This window comes from Ambystoma mexicanum, chromosome 10, assembly GCF_040938575.1.
Source record: "Ambystoma mexicanum isolate Mex_15411 chromosome 10, UKY_AmexF1_1, whole genome shotgun sequence".
In the NCBI taxonomy this organism is placed as follows: domain Eukaryota; kingdom Metazoa; phylum Chordata; class Amphibia; order Caudata; family Ambystomatidae; genus Ambystoma; species Ambystoma mexicanum.
In genome coordinates this window covers 556,024,228-556,041,444 of record NC_090932.1, presented here as the reverse complement: position 1 = coordinate 556,041,444, position 17,217 = coordinate 556,024,228, and the positions used below count along the sequence as shown (strand labels likewise).

The window sequence follows — 17,217 nt, the reverse complement described above, 5'->3', positions numbered from 1 at the left end:
ACCCTTCTCATCTACTTGTGATAGTACAGCTCCTATCCCAGTGTCAGAGGCATCCGTCTGCACGATAAAAGGTCTTTGATAATCAGGGGCCCTGAGCACAGGGGCCTGGCACAAGGAGTCTTTCAAGCCATTGAAGGCCTTCTCACACTCGTCAGTCCAAGTTACCTTCTTGGGTTTCTTCGGAGTTGTGAGGGCAGTCAGAGGAGCAGCTATGGTGCCATAGTCTGCTACAAAATTGCGGTAATAACCCGTGAGTCCTAAGAAGGCTCTCACTTGGGTTTGTGTAGTGGGGGTAGGCCAGTCTTGTACTGCTTGTACTTTACTGGATAGAGGCTGTCTCCTCCCTCCAACTACTTCATGTCCAAGGTAAACCACTGAGCCTTGTCCATTTTGGTGAGGGGCCACTCGGACACCCTCAAAAGAGCTATCTGAAGGACTGCTTGGGAACAGGTCGGGGAGAGGTTCAGACTCCTCTCCCACAACGTCTGAAGCCAGTAGCAGTGCTGCGATTTCGACGCTTGGGCCGAAAGCCTTCAGCCTATTCACGGGAAGCACTTTTGGAGCCTGTCCAGGCCTTCCAAGGTCCACTGAATAGTTAACCTCACCCAGGGGCTCCACCACTGGGTAAGGGCCTGACCATTTGTCCTGTAAAGCTCGAGGCCTTATGAGATTCATGATCAGGACTTGCTGACCAAGTGTAAAGTTGATGAGGGAAGCTTTCTGGTCGTACCAATGTTTCACCAGCGCTTGCCCTGCCTTCAATTTATCACTGGCCAAGCCCATCAGAAGTACCATCTGTTTTCTGAGCCCTAGCACATAATCAACTACGTTGGTAGTAACAGGGGGAGTGGGCATCTCCCATCCCTCTTTGATGATGGCTAAGGGTCCCCGTACGGGATGACCGAACAGAAGTTCGAAGGGGCTGAAGCCAACACCCTCCTGTGGTACCTCTCGGTAGGCAAACAGTAAGCATGAAACAAGAAGATCCCATTTTCTTCTCTGAGGCTCCTCCAGAGCCCCAATCATGCTTTTTAACGTCCTGTTAAGACGCCCCCCCAGACCATCGGTCTGGGGGCGGTATGCAGAAGAGAACCTGTAGGTGACCCCACATTCTTTCCACATAGCCTGCCTATACTTCGACATAAAGTTGCTGCCATCATCCGGCACAACTTCTTTAGGGAAGCCAACCCTAGTAAACATGCCGAGTAAAGCTTCTGCAACTGGCTTGGCAGTTACAGTTGTAAATGGGACGGCCCCAGGATACCTGGTTGCATGGTCGACCAGCACCAGGATAAACCTATTGCCTGAGGATGTTTGCGGGTCAAGGGGACCAACGATGTCGATCCCTACCCTTTCAAATGGTACCCCCACAACTGGGAGCGGTACCAACGGAGCTTGGATTGTCGCGCCAACCTTACCAGACAACTGGCAGGCGGCACAACTCCTGCAGTGACTTTCTACTTGCTCCCCCATCTTGGGCCAGTAGAAGTGCATGGATAACCTTTGCTTGGTCCTCCTCATACCAAGGTGACCAGCAAGGGGAACGACATGCGCCAACTGCAGGAGGAAGGGCCTAACAGCAAGGGGAACCACCAACCTCCTATGGTCTCCTTCTGTAGACTCTGTGGGCTCACTATACAGGAGTCCACCTTCCTGGTAAATCCTATGCATCCCAGGAGGTTCACCCTCAATCTGGGAGCAGGCCTGTCTCCTTAGGCCTTCCAGAGATGGGCACTCATGTTGGCCTTTACTGAATTCGTCCCTATCAGGACCTCCTTCAACTAACAAGTCTTTTAGTTCAGGATGATCGTTGGGGTCGAATACTTCAGGCATCGCCACCTCCTCGTCAGGCCCGGGCGATTGACCAACTTCCTCCACCGCAGTGGTAGGCGAGCTAGGGGGAATATTCTCTTTCCCTCTTCTTGACTTGTAGACTCCTTTCGCCTTGGGTTTCCCCTTCGGCTGGGGCGGCGTATTGGACTTGGCCAATGCTGCCCGTGCTTGAGACCGTGTGTAGGGTCTTTCGGCAGTGTCTCCTACGAGCCCTAAAGCTCTGAGATCATTGCCCAACAAGACCTTTCCCGGGACGTTTCTCTGAATGCTCACTGGAATCCTAACTGCTGTACCATTTAAAGTTAGATTAACAGGGATCACGGGAAACATACGGAGGGGGCCGTCAGCCAACTTAGTGGGCATCAGAGGAGCTCTGGCAACTTCCTCTGAGTCTACCAAGGTAGAATCCACTACAGTTCGACTGCACCCACTATCCCTAAGAGCTGGAGTATCCACTCCATTGATCAGCACACTGTCTTTAAAGTAGTGCTTGGTATTATCCGGAATCCTAGCATACGCCTCTGCGACTTTAGGCTCCCAGGAACCCAGGGACACTAAAACTACCTCAGCCTCTATTCCGCTGGGAAATGAGTCTGAGGAGAAGGATGCTCCTGTAATCTCTTCTTCCTCGTAGGAGGAGAAGGCCAGATTAGCGGAGTGGACCCCCAAAGGTTTAACCTTACAACGGGGATCCCCCTTCACATGGTCAGTTGCTCCACAAGAAAAACAAGCCCCATTGGGTCTGTTTACGTAGGGAGGCTTATTATAACCAGAGTTCTGTTTCGGAGGCGAACCTCCGCTACCCTGTGAGTTCTCGTATGGCTTACCCTTATTTTTCTTTTTGTGGCCCTTATGGGAAGAAGATTTAGCAGATTCCCCACCCTCCATATCTTTGGACTTTTTCCCTTCCTCCTGCTTACCAGGATGAGTTTTGTCCTTATGGGACACTCGATGTGACACCCATAAGTCTGCTGCAATGGCCAGCTTCTTAGGATCTATCTCCTTCGAATCGGCCAAATGCTGCTTAAGCTCCGGGGAAGAAGAAGCAAAAATGTGTTCCAGCATGACCAGATTGATCATGCCTTCGAAGGTAGAAACCTTATAACCTTCAACCCAGCCAGTCAAGTTTTTCAGGGACTCAGCTACATACGACACCCAAGTACCACCTTCCTTTTTCTTATACTCTCTAAACCTTTTCAAGTATTGGGTCGGAGTCTTCCCAAACTTTAAAATGAGAGTCTGCTTCAACATTGCAAAATCAGCGCGCTCAGCCTTCGACATTTCCATAATGGCACTGCAACCAGAATGGGGCAGTCTGCTGAGTAACCATGCAATCTTATCCGCATTATCAACCTCTTGAACCTCGCATGCATACTCAAACGCATTTAACCAGTCCATAATGTCATTTCGTTCCTCATACACACTGAGCAGATCTTTTGGAAACCGTGGATGAGAGGAAGCCCCAGAACCATGTCCAGGACCCTTGGACCCATTTGCGAACTGAAGCTTGGCCAGTTCCAACTGGTGATCCCTGTCTTTTTGTTTTTCTGCCTGGTCGATTTTCAGTTTGGCTATGCTGAATTCAAGCTCCTGCTGCCTAAACCGCAGCTCTTGCTTCTTGAATTCAAGCATAGTCTCCCCATCAACACTGGCAGAGGAAACGTTAGACATTACATCCTCCCTGTCCTCGTGGTCGTGATGGATCAGTGCAGCGGCAGAACCGTCGGTTCTGCCAGTGAGAGCAGCCCCACCACCTTCTGCACTGTCCTCGGAAGTTATAGCGTCAAGCTGCGCTTCTTGCCACGCCACGATTCTCTGGATCATTTCCAATTTAGTGCCTTGAGAGGAAACCCCTCTCTCCGCACACATCTTCTTCAATGTTTCAGATTTCGAAGCATTTAAGGTTAATAAAGTATTCGTTTCCATACTGTTGATAGGACTATGGCCTTTTTAACGTTATATTCAATACTTTACTGCGTGTCCTGGTTGGAATAACCTGAAAACGCCTTAGCTCGTGCGCAACACTGGATACCTTCAGTCGTATCCCACCGCTGCCACCAATTTGTTAAGACGGATTTCTGAACTCTGTCCTGGTGGCGCAGAAGTTCAGAAGGCCAACCTAATTACTTGGAACAGGGTAACCTCTGGACAAGCCAGACCAATCAAGGTAGCGATCGCGGCGGTCAAGACTAGGTCTCAAGAGGGGTGAGGGTGACTGAAAGCTCACAATGAGCACACAAAGCAAGAGCGCTTACAAACTACTCCAAACAGTTGTTTATATCAAAAATAGATACACATTTATTATAAGGCCTTGAAACTAATAACCACAGTAAAAGCAGCAACATACAACGATATTAAACCAACACATACACTATCCACCCAATATATATACAGAATACACAGTTTCACAGCATTAGCAGCACGAAATATGTTATCCACCTGCAGGGGAAGGAAAACAGGCAGTGCGAACCAATGCGAGTGATATGTCCGCCTTCTGAGGCCCCTAACTGGATGGTAGTCCAATCCCTACGAAGAGTGGAGCCTAGCGCTCAAAAGTACCTGCACACGCCGGTGCCAATGGGCAGAAGGTGAAGCTCTTCGGAGGACGTTGAACAGCTCTGTAGGGAGCTCTAATGAAGGAGAACACGGTCCGCGACTCTAGCGCAGCCTCCACTGTGAGGCAGAAGCAGGGCGCGAGTACGGACAAGGGGTGCTGTATTCACAGCGGGGAAAAGCAAAGGGCACTGCAGGAGGGCGACCAGATCCTAGCTAATCTACTCACCGGTCCCCGAAGCAAGCAGGCCCGAGCTTCTCCTCGATAGATGCAGCTTCTGGCAGGTTCTGAAGAGCAGGGAACGTCTCGTCGTCGTGCAGAGTAAAAAGACGTCCCGATCGAAGAAACAAGCACAGTTTTGTCGCCACAGCAGGGCAACGGAACGGCCGGGCGTATTCAAGCCAAACGAGCACCGCTCACCTCTAGCTTAGGACTGCTAAGCAAACGAAGCGTGTGAGCATGCCCCGGACTCAGAATACCACCCAACCTGTCGGCGATTACAGAGCAGGCCTCCTTAGTAAGCTGGTCAGTCAACTGGATGGCCCAGAGACACTTCCGAAGGCTTACAGCAGGAGTTGATGAAGGTGCCGGGAATAGCTGGTCCTGCTATTCCAATAGGTCGAAGCGCCAGTACAGGCCTTCTTGTTCGATCTTAGGTGGAAAGGGCTTCACCGGACGACAGCAATGAGGAGCAGAAGTTCTTCAGGGGGTCACCAGCGATTCCTCGGTCCAGCCTCGTGTTCGCAGGATACTTGGCTCCTGTATCCCTGGGTTCGTAAGAACTCAGGAGATCGACATGGTAGTGGTGCTTCCAGCTCCCTCTTATCCACGGTTCCCTTCGCGCCAAAACGGAGGGGAGCCAATGGGAGATCCGCTCATCAACACACATACCATACGTGGACCAATCACGGACCACAGTGGTCCCAGGCATTCACACCACCCTAGACTCTCTGGCACCCAGGATGTGTATTGGGACCAGACAGCCCATCCCACATCCTGGGGGCACTCAAACGACATGTAGAAGCCCGCGAAAGCAACCGTGTTTCGCGGGAAACTACATGCCCAAATAAGGAAGGCCCCGGGTCGCCTGACCCGGGGGAAGGTAAAGGGAGCAAGACGGACAGTGGACTAGACAAAGGAGCCTCGTGGTCCGGCCATTTTGTGTAGCCGGGCCACCCTTTTGTGTTCGCGGCAAAAACGTGCTCAGAACGGCAAAAGGAGCTCAAAATAAACCAAATGATCGCTGCCACCAGCCCAGTCCCTGAATGACTTGCACCGATCCAAAAACCATCCGAAAAGAGTGTCTAGGGTCTGTAGAAGGCTAGAGACCCAAGAGAGCTGTAACTTAGCTTACAGTGCCCTCTTGTGTCGTGTTGCACTAAAATGGCGACACGATAAAAGAAACTACGGGAAACAGCGTTCCCCGGTACTGACTGTCTTAAGGGCATGTCAGTTTCCCCGTAAGAAAGGAGCGAAAGCCCAGAGGAGTACGGCAGAAGGCTGTACTTCTCTGGCAAAGTCAAGAAAACAGGTTGAAAACAATAGCAAAAAGTTTAGGGGTTGCCACATGGAAGGAAAGTTCCCTACAATAACGAAATCTTTCCTAACAGCTATCAATGCAGAGAAATCAGAACTTAAAACACCATGTTTGCAATGATTTTGACATTACCATTATCACGCACTATTCATTTGAGGACCTGACCACCATTACTATCACACATCATCTCGGAGGGGCTTCAATATCACACAGGATGTCAGAGGGAATTTTAACATAATTATTATCACATTCAAGTTATCTGGGGGACATCAACATTGCCATTTTCAATCACACTGTCTCTGTGAGGGCAGATACACCATCTCTGTGGGGTCCTTCACATCATCATAACCACATAGAATCCCTATGTGGACTGTAACACCATTTTCATCACAAAGAATCAGTTTGGGGATTTCAACATCCTTATTAACAAGCTCACTCTCTGTTGGGACTGCAACATAACCAAGAGCATCATTATTGTCATCATCACCCCTTTTCCAAACACACACAATTCTATGGAGACTTGTATGCCCTATTTTTAACACACTACCTTCAAGAGAGACTTTAACATCTCTATTATCACACACCAACTCTGTGGGGACCTGAATATCAGTATAAGGACACACAATCTCTATTGGGACTTTAACATCCCCAAATTCACACAATGTCTATGGGAACCTTAACATCATGAACATACCACACTGTCTATGTGAGGAATTTAACATAATTATCACACACCACCTCTGTGGGGACTTTAACATAAACCTCACACACTATCTCTGTGAGGACCTGGACATCAGTATCATGACATACAATATATATTGGTACTTCAACATCAAACACCACATGTATGGAGACTTTAACATCAAGATAATCACACACCATCTCTGTGGGTACTTCAACATCAGGATAATCACACACCATCTCTGTGGGTACTTCAACATCAGGATAATCACACACCATCTCTGTGGGTACTTCAACATCAGGATAATCACACACCTTCTCTTTGGGGTCTTTAACATCATGACAATCACACACCATCTCTGTGGGGACATTAACATCAAGATAATCACACACAATCTCTGTGGGGAATTTAGCATCAAGATAATCAGACACCATCTCAGTGAGGACTTTAATATCATTATTATTACATACCATCACTCTGTGGACTTTAAAGTTATTATGAACACACACCAGCTCTGTGGGGTCTTTAACGTAAATATCACACACCACATCTGTGAGGACCTGGAGATCAGTATCATGACATACAATATTTATTGGTACTTCAACATCACCAACATCAAACACAACATATATGGAGACTTTAACATCAAGATAATCATACACCATCTCTGTGGGGACTTTAACATCAAGATAATCACACACCATCTCTGTGGGGACTTTAGCATCAAGATAATCACACACCATCTCTGTGGGGACTTTAACATCAAGATAATCACACACCATCTCTGTGGGGACTTTGGCATCAAGATAATCACACACCATCTCTGTGGGGACTTTAACATCAAGATAATCACACACCATCTCTGTGGGGTCTTTAGCATCAAGATAATCACACACCATCTCTGTGGGGACTTTAAAGTTATTATAAACACACACCAGTTCTGTGGGGACTTTACCATAAATAGCACATACCATCGTTGCGGGGACCTTGATATCAGTATCACAAAATACAATCTCTGCTGGGACTTCACCAACATCAAACACCATGTGTATTAGTACTTTATCATAATGTTAATCACACACCAACTCTATGTGGACTTTAACAACAGTATTATAAAACAACATAGGAATGCTGTCTTTAATACGATTATTCATACAAACCATCTCTGTGAGGACCTGAAATCAGTATCATGGCAGACAATCTCTATTGGGACTTCAACATCACCAATGTCAAACACCATTTTAATGGGGACTGTAACATATTTGTCATCACACCAATCATAGAGAGATGTGTTTTGGTGGACAAGATGGTGACTGTGAAATAATGAAACCGGTATTCAAATCTCTGCTTCTATACCTGACCACATTGTGTGATCCTGAGCCATTCACCTAATATTTTGGTTCCCCAGTTCTCCTTTCTGACATACTTGGAGTGTTTTATAATATAGTCTCATGCCAAATTTAGTACATTTTTAGTGAGGTTCTTATTGAAAATACACCACCATTACAATCCATCTATTGTGTATACCTACGGTGTGGGTAGGTACTCATATATAGAAATAGAATTGTGTAAATTACAAAGATTCCTATGAAACAAACATGTTGCTATTTGCATAGAGATACATTAAATTCCAAATAAGAATATTTAAGTCCTCACAAGGATGGTAACACGCGTTCAGGTCCCCACAGAGATGGTACCGGACACGCGATTAAAAATTAGCATTTTTGCAGATTTGAAGCTGGATCCTATATTAGGAATTTTTTCTGAATATATTTTTGCTGTTAGCATATTTTTAAAACATTGGGAAAGGTTAGTCCCCACAAGGCTGGTTTCCACACATAGTCCCCACAAGGTAGGTAAAACGTGTGTGTGTGTGTGTGTGTGTGTGTGTGTGTGTGTGTGTGTGTGTGTGTGTGTGTGTGTGTGTGTGTGTGTGTGTGTGTGTGTGTGTGTGTGTGTGTGTGTGTGTGTGTGTGTGTGTGTGTGTGTGTGTGTGTGTGTGTGTGTGTGTGTGTGTGTGTGTGTGTGTGTGTGTGTGTGTGTGTGTGTGTGTGTGTGTGTGTGTGTGTGTGTGTGTGTGTGTGTGTGTGTGTGTGTGTGTGTGTGTGTGTGTGTGTGTGTGTGTGTGTGTGTGTGTGTGTGTGTGTGTGTGTGTGTGTGTGTGTGTGTGTAAAAGGGGAAGAAGGGGACACTCCGGCCATGTGGAGAGTGAGGACTGACACAGAGAGGAGGGTGCTTCCACTGCCCACTTTGTATGCCTGAACAAGAAAAGGTGACAGCAAAAGCCACCTCCATCAACCACCCTTCAAGGTGCTACCTCTCCTGCAGGGGATGCCTCCTCATCTCCACCTCCAGGGTTGCATAACCCGAAGTACGCACACCAGACGCTGGAGCGCCTGGTGGTAGAGGTGCTCCACAGGACAGGAATGAGCATCTCACAAGTTGCAGCACTGTGCACACAGTGGTGGCAGCACAGACCAAGACCTGGGGCAAGATAGTGCAACACATCAGTGCACCTGGGGTCTAGCAGAGCAACACCAAGGAGGTAAAGAAGCACTAGGATGGCAAGGCAGGCACTAAACCATTGATGGACTAGAAGAGGGCCCTGATCAGCCCTCTGGAACTCTGAATACTCAGCAGGATCAGCCTAGAGGATTATCAGAGGGTTGTGATCCTGGAGAGACCCCAGCCTATGCCTTCTAATTGTGATACTGCCTAGGGCAGACATAGAACTGCGCACATGGTCATTGCATGCTGCCACACTGTGTGTGGCTTGGTGTCAGTGTTGCTGCTTGTGTACAGCTGTGTATATGTGTGTCTCAGCAATATGCTTGCATGTGGCTTGACATAATGAGAAGCAGGGTTTAATTTGCGGCCTGAGGATTGAGGATTCCTGTAGTTCTTTAATGCATAGGGATATGGATGGCTACACATTTGAACTAAAGTAGGTTAGGGCAGCTTTGTCAGCGCATGCACCACCTTGAGCACCACTCTGTGGTCAGGCAGGCTGACAGTGATCGTAGACATGCCTGGGTATCAGTGTACTGACGAGAGGCATGTTAGAGAAAAGTGTATGGTGACACACACAGTCCAGAATCAGTGCACATGTGTGGAGATGTTGGGGATTTCATCCTCATCTTACCATTGCCTTGGTAATTGCACTTATGGCACAGCTTGCTATACCACGACCTCTTCCCAATGTCCTTCCACCCCAACACAGAATATTGGGCCATGTCTCCTCACATGCTTTAAGGTCCAGGGTGGATATGGGTTGCTTCAGGTGCCTGTCTTACGCTGGATGACATGTGCATGTTTTGGGTTGGCCTGCAGACTCGTTGTCTCGGGAGGATAGCTTAGGGGCAACGTGCTCGCCTTGGAAGCAAGACGACACAGAACAACACAGGTTCAATCCCCGGGTCCGCCCCTAGAAACCTCTGGGTATTAAGGGTGTTATAAATAATCTATCATATCATATATCATATGGCATGTGTACTGACACATTTGGTCTCAGGCCATGCCACTTCTACTGCTGCATTGACACATGTGTTCTGTCACATTTGGTGTGCCATTTTCTTGGGAGAGGTACAGATGGGCCACAGTGTTCATTGGTGTTGCCTGTTACCTGGCCAACTAATGGGTACACATATCCAAAGTAGGAGAGCAGCATCTTTGACCGAGATTGATGTGTAACAAAGCTCATTTGTCTTCCACAGACAGATGAGGGATGTGGATTATGAAATGTCCTGCGTTCGCTGAATTTGTGTCCTCCCTGCAGGGGTGCTAAACTTGTATCACTAACGTGTGTAGCAGTAGGATCCATATGTGTACATGTATCCTGTGTCACTGGCAGCTGTTAGTTGCATGTATAAGTGACATCTGTTAGCAACATGCCCGTGAGGTTTCACATTACTTGTGTGCATTGCCTGATGTGTCCCTTACTCATCTATTGAAGCCTCTGTTACCAGCGACCCTATGGCCCAGGTGTTACGATGGATTTCTGAACTCTGACCTGGTGGGCAGAGATTCAGAAGGCCAGCAGCCTAGTTTCTTTGAACAGGATAACCTTCTGGATAAGCCAGACCAATCAAGGTCGCATTGACGGTGGTCAAGACTAAGTTTCATGAGGGGTGAGAGTGATTGAGGGCCCACAATGAGCACACACAGTAAACAACACCACAAATTACACTCAGTCAGGTGTATATATCAAAAATACATATACATTTATTAAAGGCCTTTTAAATAAAAACACAAGATGAAATCTCAGTAATATTAATAATTCTAACACAAACTTACACCAGGGACCATATATTTTATGTTATTTTGCATTTGTATAGCGCCTTATGTATCATTGGTATGATCTCAAGGCGCTGGTAGGTTGAACGCCCTCGGGAACCGCAGTTCAAGTCAGTTGAGAGAGAGAGAGAGAGAGAAAGTCGTTAGGCGCGTCGGCGCACCAGGTATGTGTGCAGCTGGTGTGGTTGTTGCACGATAGCTGCTTCTTAGCAGTAGGTGTGGTGCTGAGGAGATCAATTGAATGTGTTCAGTCTGGAGGATGGATATCCAGACTGAGTTCTGGCTGCGTTAGGCCTGAGGCGACGCCTAAAGCTAGCAGGTATGTGCTAGCTAGCTGTGTTTTAATAGGATGATGGGTAGTTTGGTGAGTCATGTTAGTATGAGAACAGCTTTACCGAATGTGTCATAGTACTGCTGTGTTCTAGTTGAATGGTGGTGTATAGGAGAGAGTAAGCGTGGTAGTGTGATATTGTGGTAATCAGTAAAGTGTATGCGACCAGGCACACTCAATGATGTTGGGAATACCTTCTAAATTCAACTTGTAGCACTGTGGCGCTACTAGGGTACATTCAATGATGTTGGGAAACATCTTAATTCAACTCTAATACAGTGACGCTATTAGGGCATACTTCTAAGTTCAATATACATTAACTGGTGTCCTAAAGCGATATTAGACAAGTATAAAGCCTCAAACTGTAACAGAAGAGGGTCAGACAGGGCAAATATACTTTGGGCAATTCTTCAGGAATCACAACCCTAACTAGTAGGCAGTCCAATCCCTATGAAGTGTGGAGCCTTGTGCTCAAAAGTACATTTATCGGGGCAGCGCTTGATCATGCATTGAATTACAATAGCGGTCCTTCTTCGATGAGCAGTAGTGTTTCAGGAAGGGGGGTGAGACGATGAAGAATAGAGTTCCACTATTCGAGGAGGGTCTCCACAAGAGTTCAGAGTGATTTCCAGGAATCAGGAATAGGATGGTAGCTCAGGCTACCCTAACTAAGGTGAGTGGCCCTTGGGGGACACTTGAGCCTAAAAGTTTATGGATGCACCTAGGGGCCACCGGTAAGTGATGCTAGTACTCACCGACCCTCGACACAGACCAGACCAAACTTTGCCAGTCTAGTCCAGTTCGTTCGCATGTTCGAGTCCAGCAGTTGTGCGTCTCTCCGGCTTTCTGGGGCTGGGTTGCGGGACTTCAGTCTGTGGTGGAACAGTGGCCTTTACTCTGCTTCTGAGGAAGGGATCGGGTCAGTTCCACTGCAGCTCATATAAGGGCACAGGGTGGCACAGAAGCAAGGCATCCATGAAGATTGTCACCACTGCGGGGTGACATGGGTACAATGTAGGCTCAGGTTTTGGCAGACTCTCCTAGTTCCCGTTTTAGTAGTGCTAGGTGCACAAAAGTTGGCGGGAGAGTGCCTTCTACAAAGAGTTTACAGTTCCCAAAGTCTCAAGTGAAGACTCGAGACGGCGGCGATTCCAAATCAAAGGGCCCGCAAGTGCTGGTAAGTTCACTGGGCCGTCCAGGAACACTTCCAAATGGGCTCGTTTGCAGGTTAAGCAAGAGGTGCTGAGAGTAGTTGGTCCCACTACTCCAAAGGGTTGAAGCACCCTTGCAGGCCTTCTGTGATCGATGGTAACAGGGGCTCCGACTGGAAAACAGCAGGGTCAGGGTGCCAAACCGTCCAGTGACTCCATGGATTTCTTTCTTCAGTTCAGGATACTTGGATCCTTTACGAAGTTTGGTGAGAACTCAGAAGATCAACCTGGAATGGGTGTAGAGTGCCTTCGCTTATGCAAATTTTGCTTTGTGCCAGAACGGAGGGCAACCAATGGGAGATCTGCTCACATTGAACCATCCCAGATGTGGGCCAATCAAGGACCACGGTGGTCCCAATCATTCCAGTACACCAGATATCCTGGCACCCAGGATGTGTATTGGAACTAGACAGGTCCAGCCCACATCATGGGTGCACACACACAAGGCATGCAGAAGCCCGCGAAAGCCTCGGGTTGTGTGGGAGCCTGCATGACCAAATAAGGAATTTCCCAGGTTGACTTGACCTTCAAAAGGCTAAGGGCCAAAATGGCCAAAGGACAAAACAAAGGACTTTGTGGCATGGCCATTTTAGGCACTGGCCACCGTCCTGGGCCAAACGCGGTAGATGCGATTTGGACCATTGAAGAGAGTCAAAATGCATTAAAAAGTAACTGCTGCCACTAGTTCTGTCCGAGGTACACTTGTACATTCACCAAAAATCCTTCGAGGGTGTCTAGAGCCTTAAAAATGAAAAAGAGACCCCAACGTACTATACTGGAAGGTACATTGTGCACTAATAAAAAAGTTTCCAAGAATATGGCAACAAAGTGAAACAACAAAGTCTCCCAGTACTGGCAGTGTGAAGGGGATGTCAGTTTCCCCTTAACAAGATGAGTGAAAGCCCAGTGGAGTACAGCAGAACAGTGGGCTCCACTGGTTAAAGTCAAGCTAGGAACGTCACACAAAATCAAAATGTTGAGGGGTTCACAACTGGAGGGAAAATGCCATATTAATGGAAATCTTTCGTAACACCAGGACCATGCCCGGCATCATCAGGAACATGTGTCAGAGCTGCAACTAGCCCTCAGTAGGACTCAACGAAGGAGGGTGGTGTGGGTGGAGGAGGTTGAGGTGGCAGTGTAGGGTCCACTTCCTCTCCAGAGCCTGCAGGCAATGCCTATTAAATAAGGCCTATGATGCACTAATTTCCTCCTTGTCTGGCCCTGCTGCATCACCATCATGGCACAGGAGTGCCATAGGAGATGATCCATGCTGACCAGAAGCCATGGGCAAGCCTTGTGGGACTTCAGCATATGAAGAGCATATGCCTTGCAAATATGGCCACCGGCATTACCACGACAGGCACACTTGTGTTGGGACTCATTGGCCCTCATTACGACCCTGGCGGAAATCGCGGTGCTAAAAGCACCGCGGAGCACGGCGGAAAGCTGCCGATAGCGCCATGGAGGTTGGCGGATTTTCCACCCCATGCCGACCTTGGCGGGGCGGTAAATCCCCATTCCCCATTTTACCCTTCCCCATTCCCATTTTTGCCCCATAGGGTATAATGGGAGTGGGGAAGGCGTTAATTGCGCCACCGCAAAATACTGTGCGTAATTAACATCAAGGTCCCGTAGCGCCATGGATTTCTCCGCCCGGAAAAACCAGGCGGAAAACGTTCCATGGCGCTACGGGAACTCGTAGTAGGGCGGACGGGTCTGCCGCGAATAACGCTGGCGTAAACCCACTCCGCCAGGGTCGTAATGAGGGCCACTGACCCGCATCTGCCAGCCATTCATTGGCCGGCTCTGTGTTTTCAACCACTTCCTCTCCGGAGCCTGCAGGCAATGCCTATTAAATAAGGCCTATGATGCACTCATTTCATCCCTGTCTGGCCCTGTCTGCCTACGGACGCAAAGGCACAGACCTATTTTTGCCATATTATATCTGTGGAACATGCTGCCCCTGCATCTCTGTTGTGGCCCAAACACCCCTGTGCCTCCCCACTGATGCATATCCATCTTCCTCACTTCACTGCGACCATCGTGCCAACCTTCAATCAACACGACACACTGCTGCACCGATGTGGCCCCAGCACCCCTGGCATGGCCTTCCCAGTATGTGGCTCTCCGCTCTTTACACAACGTAACACACCACAACTTTCACCAAGCTTGTGCACCACCATGCTCCACACTGTGGCACCTTAAAACCTGTGGCCCCCACCTACAATTTATTTGCCCAGAAATATGATTTATATGCAGCTATTTAATCTCTATAGCGGTGCGTTCACCAAAGTTTGTTCCTTAGACTACGAATAAACTTGTTGAACTACACTACATTACCCCCTCTCCACCGTATTCAGGCTCTTATGCCTGCCTGCATGCTGGAAGCAGCACCCCGCACCATGAGGTGAGGATTTGCCAATATGTATACGTGTACCTATTGTGACTCATATGCCGGGGTGCATACTGAAAGTAGCCGCCCGCACCAATGGGTGAGGCTGTGCCAGTTTGTATATGCTTACCTTATGCCTGTCTGCATACTGGAAGTTGTCCCCCGCACCATGAGGTGAGGTTTACGTGTATTCTTGCACTTTGCTAACTATACCATGTACCAGGCATTTTCTGTAACTAGTGCCTAGATACCTCAGGGCTTTTTGCGCTGAAATACATGCAAAAAAAAAAATAGGTGGAGAATAAGGAGGTAGAAGAGCAGCAGCAGCAGACACTCTTGGCAGGGCCATGTAGTCTCCAGAGGACTACTCTAGCAGTGCCTGCTGTGGCTCATGGGGCTCCTTCTGCTCACTTGCCCACTCTTCCTTCATGCCTGTGAGGACATTTTCACTCGAGATGCCGGGTTAAATGCAGACCACCAGACAGGCCATCAGGGTTGGCTTGCAGGTGGTGGCAAGGGAGGTGAGGGAAGCAAGGAACAGACTGGCAGAGGCTGTAAGGTAGGACGGACAGGGGTTGAGCGAGGAAATAAGGGGTGTCAGGAAGAGCATTGCAATGGTGAGTGGCAGAGTTGCGTGAGGTGAAGGAGAATGTCTGTGACATCCAGCAACATGAATCAATGCCACCGGGAGCCTCTGCCCCTCACATGTCCCCTGCACTCAATCTCCTTTTCACACCCGTTTCTGCCAGGAGGAGCGCAGGCAGCAGCCTAGTTGTCCCACATGCCACACGCCTCAATCTTCTCCTCCTCCTCCTCTTCCATGCCATCAAGGCAATGGCCCCCACAGTATAAGGTGAAGGACATTGAGGTGTTAGTGGTGGGTAAAAACAATGGTGAGGAGTCAGAGGGTGTCTAGTGGATTATTTTGTTACTCCTCGTGTGTCCTTTCCACATCGATTTCCCAGGATTTGCAGTATCACAGTTGGTTACGTGTCTATATTGTATTTGATGCCCTCTGACTGCCCTTGTACATATGCTTTACCCATCAGCCGTTGTGCATGTTGACTTATTTGTTTAGCTTTCCACATGTCGTCTATAATTGCTGTGTTGTCATCCACATCCCTCTGCTACATTCCTGACCTTTTTGTTATATGTTGTCAATACTTCTTCCAGCACTTAATTAAAAGTGTTTTCTGTTTGTAATTATGGTGTGTGTGCATTCAGTCTTGTGTTTGTAACTTGCAGGATTGCTGGTGAGAGTGCAGGGACACGGTCTACTCATGTATGGGGCTAGGCATGACATGGAGTGGACTCGGCCCATGTGGCCTGCATGTTCAATTTCCTAGATGTGCCAATTTGTATTGCATGTTAATGTGTCACTATCTTGGAAGGCACATGCCTATGGAATGTCCATTTCAGGTGGCTGGCCCTGTGACTAAGGGAGTGTGATTTGTCCTACAATCATTTATCTGTTTGGTCCAGCTGCTGAGGTTACTGCCGATGTAGAGCCCTAGAGGGGAGGTGGGTCTGTTCACATGTATGCATTTCATCACCATTTTCCTGCTGAACAACCAGAAGTTCCTGAGTGGCCACGTTGAACCTGCACATGTGTCAAATGATGTAGTCTGCCACTACCAATGTGTCATTGCTACTCTTCATGGAGTTATGCATGGTGTGTTTGGCGTGTATACTTCTGCTCAACTGGTATAAGCCAGTCTGTCTCCACGAAATGCGTGTGAACCTTCAGTAGTTACAAGTAGTAGACATGGTCAATGGGACATTGTTTGCTGCATCAGAGTAGGTCGGGAGGAAAAATACACATCTGACAGAGTGAAGGTCAGACGTTGTGGATGGTTTTCCTTTGGTGATTTGAAGTAACGGGGCATAAGGTGAGAGGGATTAAAGTATATTTATTATCGTACGATTTGTAATAATAATAATAATAATAATAATAATAATAATAATAATAGATTCACAAAATTATAATGCTAAAATAAGGGGACATGAACAACAAGCGTCTTCTCTCTCCTTCTTCCCTTCAACCGTCTCCTCTCTCTCGTATTCCAAACTGGAATCCTTCCTCCTCCAGTCTCGCTCCTTCATCTCGTGCATGTGCTCGCTGTACTCTCACGTGCTGTGTACTTTGGTGTAAAGACACTACACATCCCCCTTCCTTATGGCACATTTAAACAATCATACTAGGTCACATAGTCCAAAGGATGTCTCGGTCGTCTGTATCTTCTTCCAGCTCTTGACTTCCTCCTGGATCCTTCCGAATGGTCATCTAGACAATTTGCCAAGGAAAACGCACTACGAGCACACCTGGCCATACCATGTCCTCTCCCATCCTCTCTCCATTCACCATCACTGTGCCTGAATCT

The 17,217-nt window shown here is 47.9% G+C and overlaps 1 protein-coding gene across 1 annotated transcript in view; it reads left to right on the top strand.

Annotated features, from left to right (window-relative positions):
* Window positions 1-17,217, top strand: part of AGXT (alanine--glyoxylate aminotransferase) — a 1,153,507-nt gene that overhangs the window by 343,052 nt on the left and 793,238 nt on the right. The window lies entirely within an intron of this gene.